The 16110-nt window shown below is 45.2% G+C and overlaps 2 pseudogenes; both read left to right on the top strand.

Annotated features, from left to right (window-relative positions):
- Nucleotides 1–9867: 9867 nt before the first annotated feature.
- LOC147429406 (uncharacterized) lies at nt 9868–14353 on the top strand (annotated as a pseudogene).
- Nucleotides 14354–14376: 23 nt separating this feature from the next.
- On the top strand, nt 14377–15203 carry LOC147429407 (uncharacterized; annotated as a pseudogene).
- The last annotated feature ends 907 nt before the right edge of the window (nt 15204–16110 follow it).

Genomic DNA, 16110 nt, shown 5'->3' on the forward strand with positions numbered 1-16110 from the left:
TTTGAGGACTTTTGGTCTTGATTTTGATAGTGTGAGGGTTGTAGGTTGTTTCATAGTCACAAGCACATAGGATGTCTGGGTTTTGTTGGGGTATAGGCGCCTCTGCCTTGCCCGGCCACCCACAGTCTGGGCGCCCACTGACTTGTATACCTTATACATAGCATAAGTGTATAGGGGGCTGCTCACTCTTTGAGTCTCCCCACCCACATCGTGTCTGTCTCCTTCTCTCTCTCTCACTCTCCGTCTGTGGTGCTCCCCGATCCCCTTCAATTGGTATCAGAGCTATGGTGACCGCGGAGAGCACGACGGCTTTGAGAGATTCGAGGCAATAGCTCGCTCACTCTCGACGGTAGAGAGATTAAGAAAGCTTGGTCGAGGAGGCGGTTGCGGCTTCCTTGGTGAGAGGAGCTTTTGAGCTCAGTGGAGCTCGTTAGAGAAGTGCTCGGCGGAGGAGAGCTTGACATTTGAGTGCTTGGATGCTGTTGTGGCAGAGCTCTTACGTTGGATCTTGCATTGAGAGGACATTGCATCACGCAGAGTGGAGCAGGAGCAGGTTCAAGACTGTGTGCAGCTCGTTTTTGCCATTTTCGGGCTCTAAAACGCAGTTTTTTGCGTAGCTCCATCATACAGAGTCAGATCTACACGATCCAGGAGTGTAGTTCAGGGTTTTGGCACGCTCCGGATGCGATGGTGATTTCTATTTGCTGAAATTATGCTTTGAATTACAGCAGGTACAATAACAGGTTTATTTGTGCACTTTCGGGTCCCAAAAACACTGTTTTTGGTATATCTCACACACACGGAGTATTTTCTGCAGCAACCAACAAATTCCTAGGTGTACACAGGTTTTTGGATATGCATTTGTCCATAGAGCCACTCATGCGAGAGTGAGCTATGTTGCCATGGTCTTGGCGGTTTATGTATGCCATATATGGATTTGTGTATTTGTTTGTGGCTGAGATTATTTGAGATTTGGCTCAATTTATAGAAGAAACTCCGTTGGTCTTTATCCAGGTTCTCGCCATACCTTCTACATATCCGTAGGTTGCTCTTCGACAGTTTAGTGGTTGAGTTTACTCCCACTTTGACAGGTGATTTTCAGTCATCATTTGGTTATGGTATCACTTGTGTATGCCCTTGTGTGTCGTATTTCGTATTGCGCATAGCGACAGATCTTGCAAGGTTTTGCGAAATGTTGCTATAGTTATCTGGCAGACATTTGGTGATCGATTGAAAGGTATTTTGGCAACAATCATCACTCACATGTATGTCATTTGAGGTGCCGTTGAGTGGTACTCCGGCAAGAGCGGGTATGCTCATATGTATGACTTTGTGAGGTGATTCCGGTCGAGTTTATTCCCGGATTGGCCATTGTGGCATATATTATTGTCTCTTTGAGGTTTACTGTTGAGATTTTGCTCCAGTTACAAAGGAGACTCTGCCAAAATTTTGTCAGATATTTATGCGCGATTGAGTCATATTGACTTGTGATTTTGTGCAAGGTTTTGCACGGTTATTGGTGCAACTTTGCATCAGGTTTTGAGCCATATTTGCAGACTTTTTTTGATGCGATTCGAGCCAGTTTAGGGCTGATTTGGTTGACATTGTGGGAGCTCTATTTTGGAGTGTGTCTCATAGGTTTTACATTGTGTTTCTGGCCATATTGGTAGACAGTTTCCAGGTGTTGTTGGTGAGGTGGTTTTGCTTTCTAGTTTGCTACATTGTGCTCATGGCAGAGACAGGTGATCGATCAGATTGTGACCTCTCACAGATGCGCATGTTTGATGGGTCAGACTTTGCGCCATGGAGAGAGTGTATGCTTGACGCATTGACACAGCGAGGGTTGCATCGACCATTGAGTGGTGATGCAGGTAGACCTTCAAACATGTCTGACGATCAGTGGCAGGAGCTAGAGGAGATGGCACTATCTACGCTCTCTTTGCACCTTGTGGAATCTGTATATGCTCTTGTTATGTATGAGACTACTTCGAGAGCACTTTGGCACAGATTACATGATATGTATGATAGATCTGAGTCATCACAGACTCCTGTGAGACATGTACATTCACGAGCACGCCAACAGGTGACATGTTGGTATTGTGGTCATTCTGGACACGTTAGACAGCGCTGTTTTCGTCGTATGCGACATCGTAGGAGACATGGCAGTCTCAGAGATGTATGTAGTGATGCCATGGACTCAGTTGCTTTGACAGTTGAGGCACATGTAGTGTCGCGGTATACTAGTGACGGGGATGTCACTTTTACCTCAAGCTATGCACGAGATGCTATACATGTGGATAGTGCACTCCCTTCGCAGTGGTTTCTAGACGCAGATGCTATGTTTCATGTCACGCCACATCGTGAATGGTTTTGTAGCTATTCTAGCGGGATGCTTGGCAGTGTATGTTTGATCGATGGATCGGTGCATGCGATAGCAGGTGCAGGAGATGTGAGACTGTCATTACCGAGTGGTACATCTTACTTGTTACGACATGTGCGCTATGTACCAGATTTGACAGTGAGTTTGATCTCGATTGGTCAGCTTAGAGATTGTGGATGTCAGATTTCGCTACGAGAGCGAGATTTTGTGATGCATTTGGGTTCGCTAGTGATTGCGAGAGGTGCGAGGAGTGGTACAGGTTACCCATTGCATGTGGATCACAAGAGAGACGGTGTTGTCTCTGTGATCATGCAGCCAGGTAGAGAGCGAGAGAGCAGGCGAGTCTCTTTTTCTCATGGGTTGCAGGGTACTTTGCATGGAGTGCAGAGTAGTGAGATCGTTGTGCACACAGTTGGGGCACAACTTGAGCAATCACACAGAGAGGTGATAGATTCAGACATGCATGCTTTGCTAGTGACTGAGAAAAGTAGAGAGTCAGTTGTGCGAGATACTTCTATGCAGGATAGACAGGTAGAGCGGTCTTGCTCTAGTGAGTCACAACAGGAGGACGTTGTGTAAGAGTCTATGCATACGGAGTTAGAGCATGAGAGCTCTAGTGAGTCACAGCAGATTGAGTGGTCATGCTTGCAGTGGATGATTGCAGAGGAGGCTGAGACGTCAGAGATTATGCAATCATTCCTTTCTATGCTTGACAGTGAGCATGGGGATATAGTTGTGCAGGATATGTCTTCCAGCAGACACCTAAAGCAGCTAGTTTTCTCTGAGGTTGCATGACAGGTTGATGCATCTTTTGTGGACAGTCAGGAGATGCATGTGGCTGACACGCCTTGTCAGTCAGAGATGCCTATTTCCAGGGATATATATGTTGATGCATGCTCCGTAGAGCTAGCAGGGCCCGCTAGCATTGCATTGGCATTCGGTGGTCTCATGTATGAGATGTTGATCTTGAGACCGGATATCGCAGCTGCAATGGGATCATTTGTAGTTGGGGTTGTCAGTCGTTTGTTGACTGATGATGGCATAGTGCACGAGGGAGATATGCAGGTATTGTGTACATACTTGTAGTACGTGTGCGGTACGTCTAGTGGTGTATGGACTTACACGGGAGCAGGACAGCCGGATGCACACGATCACAGCCAGCCAGTGGGCATCGGTTGAGAGAGGTTTTCTCTCACCTTTTGTAGTCTTTAGACTAGGTTCCCTTGCTTAAAGGCACAGTCGCCTTTAAGTGGGAGGTTGTTGGGGTATAGGCGCCTGTGCCTTGCTCGGCCGCCCAGAGTCTGGGCGCCCACTGACTTGTATACCTTATACATAGCATAAGTGTATAGGGGGATGCTCCCTCTTTGAGTCTCCCCACCCACATCGTGTCTGTCTCCTTCTCTCTCTCTCACTCTTCGTCTGTGGTGCTCCCTGACCCCCTTCAGGTTTCATTTCCTCAAGTAGTGATTACCTTGAAGGTCAAGTAGGTGATTGACAACCATCTATTTTCTTCCACGTGCCTATAGACGAGTTACGGCCTTGGTCGGCATTTTGGTATGTTGGTTTAGTTCTCCCTATTCTAGAAACTACTCGTGGAATACCTGCCAACATTGGCACCATTGCTGGGGATATGAGCCCTAGGTAGGTGATCTTAGACTAGTCCTACGGGGTAGAATCCCTCTAGTGCGCCAGAGTCTTGTTATTTTAGATCCGAGAGTTGGACTCTTGAGATCTAGGTAAGTGCTAGGGAGCGTGTGACTCGCCTGGATCTTCCACCATAGGTAGTACTAGTCATGTTTTAGTGTTGATGGTGTGTGCTTGATTTGTGAGGTGATAAAAATGATAGCTAGTCCATGTGAATCAGTGATTTTTTTTTACAATTAAAAATGCAACACCTTATATGATGTGTAGGAGTAGTTTTAGATAAGACATGTTGATTATGATCTAGAGCTATTCATCACAAATTTATTTTCTTGTCTTCTTGTTTGTATTTAAAATCCTAGAAAAACTTGATCTTTAGGGTAAAAATGCAACAAACAAGATTTTGGGGATATTGGTACATGACTGGATGAATTTGAGCATATAAGAAAGCATATGCAAGAGATCTGTTGAGAAAACTTGCAATTCTGCAACTCTTGACATCATACACGTATGATGTCCTAAGAGCTAGGAGAAGACCAAAATTGGCAAAACAGACTGCACCAGAGTATTCAAAAGGGGTGTTTTACCCTAAGTATACCTTACGAATAAGGTTTTAACCAACGAGTTTTAGTACCCAAAAGACAAAAGACAGTGTCAAAAATGGAAAAAAAGAACTTGTGTTTCTGAGCATATCTTTGCATGAAAATCAATAAAAGTGCTTGAAAACTAGTGGTGGAGACTTTTGGATGCTTGTAGGTAAATTCTAGACAAAAATCCATCAGCACGCTGTTAGGAGTTTTTTGGAAGAAGTGATTGCGCATATGTACATACACATGCATGGTGCATCAAATAAAGAATTGCACATTTTCCAGAGCCAGGTGGTTATGTGGGGCCCACATATGTACAGGTAGGACAGCGTGTACATAGTACATCGATTTTCATCGTCACCAATATCATTGCGTTTTTCTATAATAATGAGGAGTTGGTAGAGTGTAAAACTTCTCAAGGAAGCTATCAGCAAGCCGACGCCATGAGGTAAGCAGGTGCGTCAAGTGGCATCACGAGGACGGATGGAATCAACTTGCATGTGGGTAAGTGAGGACACAATGGGAGTGTTTTCTTGTGATCAATTATGCAGAAAGGTGATCATAGAGCTATATTTGGGGACCACTTCACGTGATTGCGGGATGCATTATTGGAAAAAGTTGAGTGCCAGGTGTGTAGATGGATGTAGAAGGGTAACAAAAATGCACTACGTGGCCATTTTTTGGCCTGTTTTTCGGGGTCTGTTTGAGGTCAATCAAAAGGCTAAAGGTGCCCAAGGGATAAAATGAAGTGTGGACACTAAAAAGACTGAGAAAAAAACTAGCAAAGTGTGGAGAGAAGAGGAGGAACAGCCAAAACTCATTTTTTGATGTTTTTGGAGCATGTTTTGGCCATAAACTGCTCATCCAAAGTTGGATTTGAGCACTTTGATATTGTAGACTGGGGTTTTTGACCGTTCCGGACGCAATGGCACTGTCCATTTTGTTAGATTACTCACTTTTGTTTGTTGTTTTGGCTGTGTAAGTTTCTCCTGTGTGAGCGAAGTCTCTGCTCAAATTTGTGATTGTATTTGGCATATTTCATCTATATTGTGTGAGCTATTTGCCCCATTGGTGTTGGCCCAAGCTCAATGTATCTAAACATCAAAAATATTCATCTTTTGAAGTGAGTTTTTTGGGTGTGTGTGTCTGTGTTGAGTGGGCAAATGGATAGTGTCTCTCCTCTCACTCCATTGGTGTGTTCCCTCTCTCGGCCAAGTGGGTTGTGTAAGCCGAGTGGTGCCCCATAGTGTGCGTGCGTTTGTGTGTGTGTGTATCATCCTAAGAGTGTGTGTCGGGTGATTATAGAGGCGTTGTGTGTGTTTCCATCCCACTCACATTCTTTTGGTGCCCCCACCAAGGATCTTCTTCGAGTACCTTTAGCTTTGGGATTACAGGTTGCAGATTACAGGTTACAGGCTACAAGTACAGGTACAAGTATAGGTGATTCACATAGATACAGGTAGCTAGAGTACAGTGATATACTGGCAAGTGGAAGTCACTTGTAGTTGTTGTGCGTATGCACCATTTGGTCCCTATTTGAGTGCATTGTCGGGTATTGTACGTAACTTGTGGATACTGCCATTATACGCCTTTGTGGAACCATACTTGGTTTTATTTGGCAGTACCAACCATTTCTGAGACTTGGTCTAGAAGATAGTCATTTTTGAGACTTGACGATACGATATTTGCATAAACCTTTGTGAGAGGGTCGTGGTGAGGTTTTATTGAGCTGGGGGATTCGTAAATGTGAGATACTTTTGGTGATACAAGTGGCTAGAGCACCCTTTTTGTGACCTCATCATAGGATATATACTAGTGATTCCTACTTGATGCTTGTGTTCCATTGTTGGCAGGTTATGCATACATATATAGTCTATATTTTGGGTTCTTATTGCTCTACTTCTGGGGAAACTCTGCCAAAAATTTTCCAAGTTGTGATGGCTGGTTTTTGGTCTTTTCAGCCGTTTGTGCTACTGAAATTCTGGCAAAATCAGAGGGTAATTAACCAAGTGTGCTTTCTTGGGATGGCTTGGTTGGCCTTTAATGGATAATCACGACGGACCTCAGTTCACTCCTTTTCATTTTGCACAAAGAATCCAGATAAATGTTCATGTGGAGAGGAAGATTTTTTACAAGTAGCACATAGTTTTTATGTTTGGGCCAAGAAGATTAAGAGTGATACTGGAATCCCCTTTGCCTCTTGTGTAATTCCAATGATTAACTATGAAAACTCATTTGATGTGCATGTGTTCATCCTTTTCTAAAGCTTGAGCTCCATTGACGTTGATAGGAATTTTTTGGTTCGAAGTTTACGAGCCCATGTATATATGGTGTGGCCGTTTTTTCCATTCTTGAGTGTGCTATGGTTTCTTGTACAGTGCTAGGCAATGTCAATTTTTGATATGTGCTCTTGGCTATGGTCTATAGCTCGCCATTTGACCAAATTTTCAAGAGTTTATTATTGTTAAATTTGAGCATGAATGCTCAACCAGGGGGTTGGGCAATGATGATGGATTCCAAAGTGTTCTCAGTAGGTGCATCTGACAGTTGGGCAACCCTGTGGTCAACCACTTCCATAAAGCCAATGCAAGTACTCCAGTAGGTTCGAGGAGGATCCAAGTGGAGGCTTCAAAAGTTGAGCTCATCACGGCCAACCTGTTGTAGTAACCAACATATTTTGAAGCTTGAATTCCATCCCCATTAATAAAGACATGATGGCGACCTTATGGTTTGCAACAAGTATGTCAAGTGCGGCGAGGACCAGTTTAATGCCTCGTTACATTGCAATTTTTTTGGATGATGGGCATTGGTAGTGCTTCGGGTGCAAGCAATAAAACGAGTTGGAGTTTAACTAAAAGCAGTTGGATGTTATTGGTGGGAATCAATCCTTGGGTAAAAATAAAATGGAAAATATTTCTGAAGTCGACTGCAATCATTGAGGGGATGGCCTGCACGTGAAAATACGACGCCAGAGAAGGAGGACTAGAGGGGGATGCTGTAGAATCTTGCAAGGGGGAGCCTCCATAGCGTGAGTGGAGAGAGGGATCTCAAAGCCAGGCTCAACAAGCACATAGGGGAGCAGCCAGAGGCCGCGTACAACTACAATACAAAGGGGTGTGTGCTATAGAGAAGAGCCGTGGGCTACTATAGGGCTAAGTTGAAGCATTAAACGGTCGTTCGAGCCAGGGGAAGTGCTGTCTGAGGGCGAGAGCAACCAGGGCTGCAAGGAAGAGAAGGATTCGAACATTAGGTGAAATTTGGACTCACAAAGGGGCTCTTTAAGGAGTTTGACTTTACCTCTCTCTACCAAAACGGGCGCATGGATAAATTTTTGCAAACAAACTCTAAAGTTGGCGGACGTTTGACAATTAGAATGTCCTCTTCAAGATCTATCCTACTGATATATAACATGCCATGAGATTCCTCATATTTTAGAAGATTATTTATTTGATTCACCTATGATGTGACAACTCTGTCAGAATCTAAGTGAATCAAAAAAACAATCTTCTAAATTATGAGGAATCTCATGGCGTGCTATATATCAATAGATAGAGCTTGAAGAGGACATTCTAACTGTGAAACATCTGCCAACTTTGGAGTTTGTTTGCAAAACTTTATCCATGCACCCATTTTGGTAGAGAGAGGTAAAGTCAAATTGCTTTTAAAGGGCCCCTTTGTGAGTCCAAATTTCACCTAATGGCAACCAGGTTCGCCAGTAAGCACATAGAGGGAGACGGGCTGCCAAGGGGCTCAAGAGGCCAGTCTTAGGGAAAGGGAGGAGCATAGTTGGGGCCATCAAGGGGCATCTAGAGGAAGGAATACAAGCTGCAGTTAAGAGAGGGGGAAACCCATCTAACAAGCTAAGTAGGAGGCTCTCAAGGCCAGGTTGGGCGGTATAGAGGAGCAAAGAGAGAGGGAGATCAGAAATGAGCTCAATAGGGAGCCCTCCAGGGCGGTGCAGGGTGTGGCCCTCAATGACAAAAACATACAGGTGTGAGTATGGCTTGCATGAGTCTACGAGGGGCATTGTCCATGGAAGTTCTAGGGATGCCGTACTTGAGGAAAATAGCAGCCATGGGGTTTGGTAGTCAAGGGAAAGGGCAATAGAGCGTGGTGATCTCTAGAGTTTTCCATCAGAAGGTGGGAACCAATGCAATCCAACTGAAGGAGGGCTCCGAGAGCTGCTTGGAGGCAAATGAAAGTTGAAAACAAAGTGCTGGCCGTTGGGGAGAACATAGGTGGTTGGAGCCATCAAGGCTAAGAAGAGCGCGATCAAGGGGAGGAGAGCCGTGGGGTTGGAGGATCGTGATTAGGATAGATTAAAACAAAGAAAGGGGAGTGCTTGATCTTAATAGAGTGCATAGTACAAAGATGCACCATTTGTTAAAGGAGATGGGGCCTTGAGGGACGCCTATAACAAAGTCTCTTGGATAGCTAGCTCAGGGGGGAGCTTTGTAGAAGCCGTTGAGGAGAGCATACATAGTTGAGTGGTGCAAGGTATTGCAGCCAATAAAAGGGACCCGGTGATTTCAAGACAACGATCATAAGGGTGGCTAAAGGTTGTTGCAAGGGCAAGCAGGAGATGAGCCTTCGAGGATTGCTACAAAAAATAATCTTTTTAGAGGATGTTGATGCCTTGAAGGAGGGTGTTGTGTGGAGGAATCGAGCAGAAAGGGGTAGGAGCTCTTGCCAAGAGGAAAATTTGATGGCAGGTTGCACTTTTTTAGAGTTTGAGTTCTTGCCCATGCTCCCCTCTCATCCTCTGCACGCTATTGTTACTGACACATAGCTAGCATATGTAGTGCACTTCTCCTTGTCTTCCTTGAGCTCTTGTTATATATATATATACTCGTGGGGCCACACATTCTCATACTATCTCCAGACTCAAGTGCCCTCACCTATGGCAAGGTGATGCCAACAAGGGCCTTAGAGTGATAGAAAGGCTTGACCTCTACTATCATTTGTATGCTTGACGATGTGGGCGAGCTATTGAGAGGTAGTATCTTGCTCTACCCTTTTTCTTGTCATTCATTTTGGTGCCCCCCACTGAGGAGCGTGTTGTTGAGTACCTTCAATAACAAGAGCAGGCATTTTGGTTCTAAGAATCCAACACAGACATCACAAACTTCTGCAAAAATGGTAGCAATGAATGTATGCTTCTGTGGAAGGAGGGATGAGGATGTACAGACATGGGTTGTTGAAGCAGATATGCTGCTTTTAGAGCTTTATATCTTTGATGATGTAGAGAGGGCTGATTTCATGTATGAGAGGTTGTACAAGGATGCTTGGCTTTTTTATGAATGTCTTCTTGAGCAGGTGCAATAAAAAGCTGGAAACTCATGAAGTATGCCTTGTTGAAATATTATGCATGTTCAAAGTTGCAAGAAAGAGGTCATGTATATTTTTGTGGCGCTGCAAATGAATGTATACAATCTTGGATAACACAAGTTGAGCATGAGATGATGCAACTTGCAATTGATAGTGATGTAGCAAAAGATGTATATGCTTCACAGTGAAGGGGATCGGGGAGCACCACAGGCAGAGAGTGAGAGAGAGAAGGAGACACACGACACACAGATATGGGTGGGGAGACTCCAAAGAGTGAGCAACCCCCTATACACTTATGCTATGTATAAGGTATACAAGTCAGTGGGCGCCCAGACTCTGGGCAGCCGGGCAAGGCACAGACGCCTATACCCCAACAACCTCCCACTTAAAGGCGACTGTGCCTTTAAGCAAGGGAACCTAGTCTAAAGACTAAAAAAAGGTGAGAGAAAACTGCTCTCAACCGATGCCCACTGGCTGGCTGTGATCGTGTGCATCCGGCTCTCTGCTGCGGAAGCCACACAGAGCTAGCTCCAAGCTCTGCAAAGAGTCTACAAGAGCTCATGCACTCCTGCAAGTATCGGTCCAATACCTGCAAACCTCCCCTATGCTCTATGCCGAGATCAGTCATCGAACAACTAATCAACCCTGCTGCAAATGCTCCCACTGCAGCTGCTATGTCGGGCCTCGAGATCAACATCTCGTACATGAGGACACCGAACGTTGATGCAACCCTGGCAACCTCTGCCACCTCCAACTCAGAACTCAACTCATGGCAATCCTGTCCCCTATCATAGAGACCATGGCACTCTGACTCCGAGCTCTGGAGTGACTCCTCGTGCCCACCACATATCACATGTGTACCAAGTGTATCCATATGTCCTGAATCTGCATCAAGCTCTGGCATAAGCATATCAAGAAATGACTCCACAATAGTCGACATCTCAACATCCATGTGAGTCATCTCTGTCATCACCTCTGATGACTCATCCTGCTGTGACTCACTAGAGCTGTCCCGCTCTACCTGTGCATCCGTAGACGCAACCTGCACAACAAGGTCACTGCTCTGCACTCCATGCAAAGCACCCTGCAACCCACAAGCAAAAGAGACTCGCCTGCTCTCTCCCTCTCTACCTGGCTGCGTGATCACAAAGACAACACCGTCTCTCGCGTGATCCACATGCAATGGGTAACCTATACCACTCCTGGCACCTCTCGCAATCACTAGCGAACCCAAATGCATCACAAAATCTCGCTCTCATAGCGAAATCTAACATCCACTATCCCGTAATTGTCTGACTGAGATCAAATCCCGTCTCAGATCTGGCACATAGCGCACATGACGCAGGGTAAATCTCATACCACTGGGCAAGGACAAACATACGTCTCCTACACCCTCAATGTCATACACAACACCATCAGCCATGTGCACACAACCAAGTCTCCCACTAGAAAACGTGCTAAACCACTCACGATGCGACGTGACATGGAATGTAGCATCTGAATCTAGTAACCAATGTGAAGACAATGTGCAATCCGATATGCAATCCGTAGACATAAGATTGTCTGAAGACAAGCTAGATGTAAATGTGACATCGCCGTCACAAGCATACTCAGTAACCACCGTACTGATCTCACTAGAATCTGTCATGCCCAAATCTGCATCACGCATCTGTCGCCTCCTTTGTCTCAAACGCCTGAAACATCGACGCCTAATGTGCCCTCTATGTCCACAATGCCAACATGTCAAGTCTCTATGCCGTCGAGACTTGCGTGTGGGACCAATCTCTCCCATGGACATAGAAGTGGGACTAGACTCCCTAGTAGACATGGATGCCGCGTACATAGCATGTAAACTCTGCCATAAAGCATGAGTTGTAGTCTCCCTCGAGACCTGCCAGTAAACAGACTCAACCAGATGCAAACAAATCGTAGACATGGCTAACTCATCAAGATCCTGCCAATCATCATCACGCATAGAATTGGGCTTCGCCGATAAACCACGCAAGGGTTTATCCTGCCCCAAATCCGCCAATGCAACAAGCATATGTTCCTTTCAAGCAACAAAATCTACACCATCAAACTGTGTCAGACCATAACGCTGGAAGTCAAATGAAAAATCAGCCATAATGCTCGCAAAAGAGCAACCAACAATGAGTAGCAAATGTCAACCAAATCAGCCCTAAACTGGCTCGAATCGCATCAACAAAAGTCTGCAAATATGGCTGTAAGATATGGCTACAAATCAGCCCCAAAACAGCCCCAAAATTCAGCTCTTAAACAACTGCATAAACAAGTCACAAACGTGTCCCAGATCAGCCTACAACTGAGTCATACATGGACACCTGCAAAGAGGAAACAATGGCTGAAAATTCAGCGCCCAAATAAGCCCTCAAACTTGCCTGTAAACTTGTAAACCTGTAGCTGAAACCTGCTGAAAAAACCTCAAGCCATTAGTGCTCGAATCCGGCTACCTAGCTCGTAGCCACACAAGCATACATCACAATACTCACTCCTGTGAGTGTGCCAAGATAACTGTACGCCTGTCAAACCCGTGAGCTAATCACCAAGCCCACAATGTGCGGTATCGATGTATACACACACACAAATCTCCCACCTGCAGAGAACACCGCACGCAAATGTTGAGTGCAACCCGCAATCTCTACCTAGATCGCAAAAATGATGCGCATAAAACTCCTGGGAAAATTTCGCCAGAGTTTCGTCAGTAAAACGGCCACAAAACCAATAACCAAACTGACTGCACGCTCAAAACCATGAGCAACCAAAGCGCATCAAACCGCACTCCAAATGCATGCACCAATCTCCACATTTTGCATACATCATTGCAAACACCTGCAAATCTAGTACACAAATATCTGCTCTACCTGTGACTGCCAAAAAACATGCTCGAGGCATACATTGCCGAGCTCAAAATGCAATCACATTAGTCTCCCTGAGCATCAAACCACATAAGGCATACATCGTATCCTCCCACCTGTGAGGAAACTTGCAGCAAATATCACTTTCACATCTGAGAGCAAACCATGTGTGGAATCCTCGACACACAATAAACAACTGCTGCTGCAGAAAATTCAGCATTCAGAATTTTACAATTCTGATATGACAAGTGCGTCCGGAGCGTGCCAAAACCCCAAGGTAGACTCCTGGATCATATGTATCCGAGTCCGGGTGTGAAAGCTATGCCAAAAACAGTGTTTTTGGGACCCGAAAGTGCACAAATAAACTTGCTGCTGTACCTGCTGTAATTCAAAGCATAATTTCAGCAAATAGACATCACCATCGCGTCCGGAGCGTGCCAAAACCCTGACCTAAACTCCTGGATCATGTAGATCTGACTCTGTATGACGGAGCTACGCAAAAAACTGCGTTTTAGAGCCCGAAAATGGCAAAAACGAGCTGCACATAGTCTTGAACCTGCTCCTGCTCCACTCTGAGTGATGCAATGTCCTCTCAATGCAAGCTCCAACACAAGAGCTCTGCCACAACAGCATCCAAGCACTCGAATGTCAAGCTCTCCTCCGCCGAGCACTTCTCTAACGAGCTCCACTGAGCTCAAAAGCTCCTCTCACCAAGGAAGCCGCAACCGCCTCCTCGACCAAGCTTGACCACACCAAGCTCCTAAGCTCCAAAGACAATGCACCTCAAGCTAAAATTGCTCTCCGTGAAACTCCGCGATCGAACTCCACCGTCGAGAGCGAGCGAGCTATCGCCTCGAAGCTCTCAAAGCCGTCGTGCTCTCCGCGGTCACCATAGCTCTGATACCAATTGAAGGGGATCGGGGAGCACCACAGGCAGAGAGTGAGAGAGAGAAGGAGACACACACGACACACAGATATGGGTGGGGAGACTCCAAAGAGTGAGCAACCCCTATACACTTATGCTATGTATAAGGTATACAAGTCAGTGGGCGCCCAGACTCTGGGCGGCCGGGCAAGGCACAGACGCCTATACCCCAACACACAGGTCTTGTCTCATGATGCTTTTGTGTTCTTGCATGTGCTTCTGGATGAGTGGCGTTACAGCTGGTCAACCTTGAAGGTCTCATTGCTAATGCGCTATTGGAGGCTGGCAAAGCCTCAAGATTCAATAGAGGACTCCCTTGTCACTACTTTTGAATTACTAGAAGGAGAGTTTTGGCATATGTTGTGGAGTTTGTCTGAGGGAGACACTTGGGAGTCGGATCTGAATAGCTTGCCCCTTATGGAAAGGTCGGTGGTTGACATGGTGGAAGATTTATCTATCAAAGATCCTATGCAGTATGATGATGAGGCTTTACAAGATGGATATTGTAGCAATTTTGAGTCTGATGCATCTAGCTTTTTGAGTGAATATTATGTATGTGATAGTGCCTCGCTTGATGATGCATATGTTGATGAAGAGTCTTCTTGCAATGACTTGATGGTGTTTGACTTGGCTCCATTCATGAGGGACATTAGATCACTGAAAGAACGATGGCTGGTGGGATTTGAAAATGCTAAGAGAGAAAAGAAAACTTTGGAATCTCCTAGGAGGAGTGAGGATGTAAGCATAGTAAATGGAGAGCAAGGACTTGTCTCTTGTGGGGTGTGTGTGCAACTAGTAGAGCAGAGAAAAGTGAGGATGCTTCAGTTGAAGAGGCCATTATGAGCTTTTGTGATGATGAGAGTATGTGTAAAGGAGTGGTGCAGGAGTGTTTGTGTGATGATGTAAGAGATGATATTAGTTTTTTTGACAGCCTCTAATCAAAAGCAGGTGTTGATGTATCCTTTTCTTTTACCTTTGATACTGGTATGCTAGAAGATATTACTTTTGAGTTTTTTGATCGTTTACTTGATGAGAAAATACCTCTTGAGATGGCCATAGATGCTCCAAAGAGTGGTGATACTGGTGCAGATGTTGTGAATGTGTTTAAGGGATTTATATGCCTCTTTACAGGCATGTATGCTTTTTTACAATGCCTCTTGAAGGCCACATCATCTTCTCAGGATATTGTTACTAGTGTTTCCCAGGCCTTAGAATGCGGTGTGGCTTATATTGGCCCAACTATAGGTTTTTTTGCAGGAGGTTACGAGGAGGGAAGCTCTATGATTCATATGAATGAGGATGACAGAGTTTATGGTGTGTTTTTTGGTGTGATGTTAATGCATGGCAAGCTTTTTATTTTTTCTTGGGAGCCAGGTGGAGGCTTGGTTACTTATTTGATGCATGGAGGGCCAAGTTGTTTTGTGTGGGATCTAGGTGGAGTGAGCATCTACTGCTGTTACTACTGAGCATTAATGCTCCAGCAAGCTAGGGGGGTTGGCGAACTACGATAGGAAATTTTTGGTTCGAAGTTTACCAGCCCATGTATATATGGTGTGGCCATTTTTTCCATTCTTGAGTGTGCTATGGTTTCTTGTACAGTGCTAGGCAATGCCAATGTTTGATGTGTGCTCTTGGCTATGGTCTATAGCTCGCCATTTGACCATGTTTGCAAGAGTTTAGTAGTGTTAAAGTTGAGCATGAATGTTCAACCAGGGGGTTGGGAAATGATGATGGATTCCAAAGTGTTCTCAGTAGGTGCATCGGACAGTCATGCAACCCTGTGGTCGGCCACTTCCATAAAGCCAATGCAAGTACTCCAGCAGGTTCGAGGAGGATCCAAGTGGAGGCTTCAAAAGTTGAGCTCATTGAGGCTGGCCTATTGTAGCAACCAACATATTTTGAAGCTCGAATTAGATCCCCGTTAATAAAGACATGATGGCGACCTTATGGTTTGCAGCAAGTATGTCAAGTGCAGCGAGGACCAGTCTAATGCCTTGTTACATTGCAATTTTTTTGGATGATGGGCATTGGTATTGCTTCGGGTGCAAGCAATAAAACGAGATGGAGTTTAACTAAAAGCAGTTGGATGTTATTGGTGGGAATCAATCCTTGGGTAAAAATAAAATGGAAAATGTTTTTGAAGTCCACTAAAATCATTGAGGGGATGGCCTGCACGTGAAAAAATGACACCAAAGAAGGAGCACTAGAGGGGGACGTTGCAGAATCTTGCAAGGGGGAGCCTCCACAGCATGAGCAAAGAGAGGGCTCTCGAAGCCAAGCTCAGCAAGCACACAGAGGAGCAGCCAGAGGCCGTGGGCAGCTACAATACAAAGGGGGGTGTGGTACAGAGCAGAGTTGTGGGCTGCTACTACA

This window comes from Adiantum capillus-veneris, chromosome 22, assembly GCF_014529385.1.
Source record: "Adiantum capillus-veneris isolate H3 chromosome 22, ASM1452938v2, whole genome shotgun sequence".
Lineage (NCBI taxonomy): Eukaryota > Viridiplantae > Streptophyta > Polypodiopsida > Polypodiales > Pteridaceae > Adiantum > Adiantum capillus-veneris.